Source organism: Alosa sapidissima, chromosome 24 (assembly GCF_018492685.1).
Source record: "Alosa sapidissima isolate fAloSap1 chromosome 24, fAloSap1.pri, whole genome shotgun sequence".
In the NCBI taxonomy this organism is placed as follows: domain Eukaryota; kingdom Metazoa; phylum Chordata; class Actinopteri; order Clupeiformes; family Clupeidae; genus Alosa; species Alosa sapidissima.
Window position 1 is genome coordinate 29,789,545 of NC_055980.1, and position 5,125 is coordinate 29,794,669.

Sequence of the window (5,125 nt, forward strand, 5' to 3'; positions counted from 1 at the left end):
CAGCACTGAACATCTGCCCCAGCACTAAACATCTGCCCCAGGTTGCATCCCAACACACACCAGCCTAACCTAGCTCCGAACACTTCAATCGGCTGTAGAACACAGTCATGACACACAACATTGTCAACCCGCATAGTTTAACACATCAACATTACACACATACACACACTGCACAGCATCATGGGAGTTTCACAGTTATAACAGCTAGGCTCAGTTCACTACAGTATTCTAGTATATTGGGACATACTAGGCTAGGAACACCATGTAAATGTAAATCAGGTTTATTGGCCAAGTTGCATATACAAGGACTTTGTTCTCTGCATGTTACCCATCCGGTGGTAGTGTACAACACACCCACACACACACAGTGTACACACACACCGTGTACACACACACACACACACACACACACACACACACACACACAGTGTACACCCATTCATACACACACACACACACACACACACACACACACACACACACCCTCAGAGCAGTGAGCACATTAGCACACGTACACACCCAGAGCAGTGGGCAGCCCTTAATCCTGGTGCCCGGGGAGCAGTGGGGGTTATGTGCCTTGGGGGTCAAAGTCCTTTAGGCAAGTCCCTCCACTCGGCAGCCATATTGCAATGCTTTTTGGGCACTTATCGGGCATCTATTATGAGTAGAACTGCACATTCCTGAATTTCCCCTTGGGCATCAATAAAGTATCTATCTATCTATCTATCTACATGCGCACCAGGCTTCACGAATCACGACACACCAACCTCGCTCCAGCTGGGAGATCACAACATGATTGGCACGATGTATTCACACCACATGATTGGCACGATGTATTCACAACATACCACATGATTGGCACGATGTATTCACAACACACCACATGATTGGCACGATATATTCACAACACACCACATGATTGGCACGATATATTCACGTCAACTTTTGACGGTGGAAGGGGAGATAGATAGATAGATAGATAGATAGATAGGTGTGTGTGTGTGTGTGTAGTGTGTCCCAATCGGAGTGTGTGATGAGCCGGTGTGTAGATAGATAGATGGATAGATAGATAGATACTTTATTGATCCCCAGGGGAAATTCAAGGTCTCAGCTGCATACAGACAACACAAACACATTCTTCAACAGCAGAAAGAGTAATTAAAGTATATAATATAAAAACACAACTAAGCAATAAGGACAGTACAAGATAAAGAATATGCTAAATATACTAAAATACAAATTATACTAACGAACACTTAATCTAAATTGATTGGTGGTGATTAATCAAAGGCGCTTGCAATGACTGAGGCAGGGAGTGAGCCTGTGATTCTTTGTGCATAGTAAGGTAAGGTAAGGTGCTCTGTGTGAATGAGTGTCATGGTGATAGTGCAATGGTGATAGTGGTCATGGTGATAGTGCAAATGAGTAAGTCCAACAGTGCAACAATGCAGAAATAAAGTAAAGTAAAGTCTATATATCTATATATTTAACTATTTAAGAAAAGGTATAAGTGTGGCCACAGTTCGGCTGTGGCCTGGATGGAGGGGTTATGCATATGTGCTAATGTGCTAATATAGCACGCAAACAGTGAGGCATAAAGACAGTGGTAAAAGTGGCTAGTGGACAGACAGTATCCAAACATGGAGGGGGTGAAGCAGGGCTCTACACTAACATTTTTTTTCAGGAGCACTTGTGCGCCCAAGTTAAAAAATGTAGGAGCACAGACAAAAATTTGGGAGCACAGTCAGTTCTGTACTTAACTTACACATAATCTAACATTATACTGCAGCTAACAGTTAAACATGCCAGTGCACCAATTGCGAATATTAAGAATGACTGACAACATTTAGGCTACAGGAAACAGGATTTTAAAGATCAGTGCCTACTTTATTTTCAGTCTGTTCTATTTTCCTACATTTTGTTAATGTAAAATAATATAATACATTGCCATATTTGCATTTAGCCTGTATATTAAGTATCCTGCCAAATTATTTATTTATTTATTTGTGAATCCATCTATAGCTAATCCAAATATGCCCATGGTGACCTATCTGACTGCATACTGCCTAATAAGACTACTACTACCAAAACAGTCCATTTTATCTTCCACAAAACCCAACATAGGCTAATCAAGGATATATGTTTTATACTTTTAGTTTTTATTTGAAATATCTGCATTGATGGGGGCAGTAGGCAAACGTTAGGCCTACTTTCGTTTTGCACTTCAGCTTGTATTCGGTGTAAACAAACATACATGCGTGGAAGCCTGGAGTTGTCAGTAGCGTTCTACCTTTGAATAAAATGGGAGTATTACGGGAGGGTACTTTTGTGCCGGTTCGTTCGCTACAGCTATATTTTGCATATTGCAGCCAATACGTCAACTGGGCTAAAAGGGATGTTAGGTTACATTTCCTTCTCTCACTGCATTCTCAGAATCTCATCCTGTTCCTCTTATATCCAATGAATTCGGTGGATAGAAGAACTAATTTCTTCAATCTTTGCATCTTGGCTGGCTAGTCTAACTTTCCCCTTTTTCTGCGTGCTCTTGGATTTGATAGAAGCGACTACTAGCGAGTCACAACGCGAAACTGCTAACGTTGATGGGAGGTGTAGTTTTTATGCTGCATTCGCGACGTGATTCTATGGTTTGCACCAGTAATGTTTCTCGATGTTGCGGTGTATTTTGTAGACAAACATTGACATGGTTAGAAGTCATTCGCACCAGTGCGCCTAAATATTTTTTTGCACTCGCACGGCATCATTTTTACTCGCATGTGCGAGTGAACTGGGCGCACTGTAGAGCCCTGGGATGAAGAGGCAGACAGACTATGCAGAGAAGTCCATCTCTCCTCTTCCCTTAAGTGAAGCATTGAACACAGAGAAGTCCATCTCTCCTCTTCCCTTAAGTGAAGCATTGAACACAGAGAAGTCTATCTCTCCTCTTCCCTTAAGTGAAGCATTGAACAGTTCAATGGCCCTGGGGACAAATGACTTCCTCAGTCTGTCAGTTGTGCAAGGCAGTGAGCGAAGTCTCCAGCTGATCAGGCTCTTCTGCTTAACAATAGTGCTGTGGAGTGGGTGACACTCATTGTCCAAGATGTTGATCAGTTTGTTCAGGGTCCTTTTGTCAGATAGTGAAGTGATGCACTCCAGTTCAGCTCCCACTACAGAGCCAGCTTTCCTTACCAGCCTGTCAATTCGCCCCGCATGCTTCTTCCTTGTGCTTCCTCCCCAACATACTACTGCATAGAAGAGGACGCTGGCAACAACAGACTGGTAGAACATCCTGAGGAGCTTAATGCACACATTGAAGGAGCGCAGCCTCCTCAGGAAGTACAGCCTGCTCTGCCCTTTCTTGTAGAGTGCATCAGTGTTGGCTGACCTGTCCAGTTTATTGTCCAGGTGGAGACCCAGATACTTGTAGGTGCTAACCACCTCCACATTGACCCCATCAATGGAGACTGGTAGCAGAGTGGGCTTAGACCTGCGGAAATCCACCACCATCTCCTTGGTCTTTGAAGTGTTGAGTTGAAGATGATTGAGTTTGCACCATTGCACAAAGTCCTCCACCAGGCTCCTGTACTCCCCCTACTGCCCGTTCCTGATACACCCCACAATTGCAGTATCATCAGAAAACTTCTGCATGTGGCATGACTCGGTGGAATATGTGTAGACGACTGCCATGTTTGTGTTACAAACTAACCCCATACATTTCTATGGGAGATTCGTTGAGTGCTGTGTCTCCTCATTAGAAAGTATAAGTAAGTATATATACTCTTTTGATCCCGTGAGGAAAATTTGGTCTCTGCATTTATCCCAATCCGTGAATTAGTGAAACACACAGCACACATTGAACACACAGTGAGGTGAAGCACACTAATCCCGGTGCAGCGAGCTGCCTGCTACAACAGCGGCGCTCAGGGAGCAGTGAGGTGCTTTGCTCAAGGGCCATGCCTGCTGGTCAGGGTTCAAACCTACAACCCTCCGCTTACAAATCCAAAGCACTAACCAGTAGACCAAGGCTGCCCCAAGTCTCTGGTTAGGTGCCTTGCTCAAGGGCACCTCATCTGTGGATGTGGGAGAGCGCTGTTCATTCACTCCCCCCACCCACATTTGTACTACCAGTCAGGTAGTCATTCTGCCTTGGGTGCAGCACCTAGTGAATCAGCACGTTACGATAAAGAAGGGCGTGCCTTTCGTGAAACTAGTCCATCTCCCGGTGGGCTAGCTACGTCTAGTTAGCTTTTAGCGTGTAGCTTTAGCGTGTAGCTGCCTGTGTGCATAGCCTAGTGTGTGTAGCTGCCTGTGTGCATAGCCTAGTGTGTGTAGCTGCCTGGAAGCAATGGGGGCTTGACCCAGGCGGTCCGGTTGAAGGCATCAATCTCTAGATGAAATAACAGCGTGTAATTAAATCCTGCAGGGCAGGGAAATTAGAGCTGAATCTTATCTGGTCATATCCTGTTCCGCTGCATCTCCCCCTCCTCCTCCTCCCTTCTCTCTCCCTCTCTTTCTTCCCTCTCTTCCTCCCTTTTCCTTCCTCTTACCCATTCATTCTATTTCTTTCTTTTTCTTTCTCCATGATCCCCCCATCTTGGTCAGCAGTCATTCTGAAGAGCTTATTTGGCAGGGCAGCCAGTATGATGCACTATGATGCCCGTTGCCATGACAGGAGGAGTCACAAGAGAGCACATCTCTTCTGTGCTGAGAATACAGTAGCACAGTGTGAAGGTGTAGCTCCTCTCCTCTTCTCCTCCTCTCCTCCTCCTCTCTCCTCCCCTCCTCCTCCTCTCCTCCCCTCTTCCTCCTCTCCTCCTCCTCTCCTCCTCCCCCTCTCCTCTCCTTCTCTCCTCCCCCTCTCCTCTCCTCCTCTCTTCTCCTCCTCCTCCTCTCCTCCTCTCTTCTCCTCCTCCTCCTCTCCTCCTTCTCCTCCTCCTCCTCATCCTCTCCTCCTCTTCTCCTACTCTCCTCCTCCTCTCCTCTTCTCCTCCTCCCTCCTCTCCTCTCCTCCTCTCCTCCACAGGTTTATATCCCACTCCCTCCTCTCCTCCTCCTCCTCTCCTCTCCTCTCCTCCACAGGTTTATATCCCACTCCCTCCTCTCCTCTGCTCCTCCTCTCCTCTCCTCC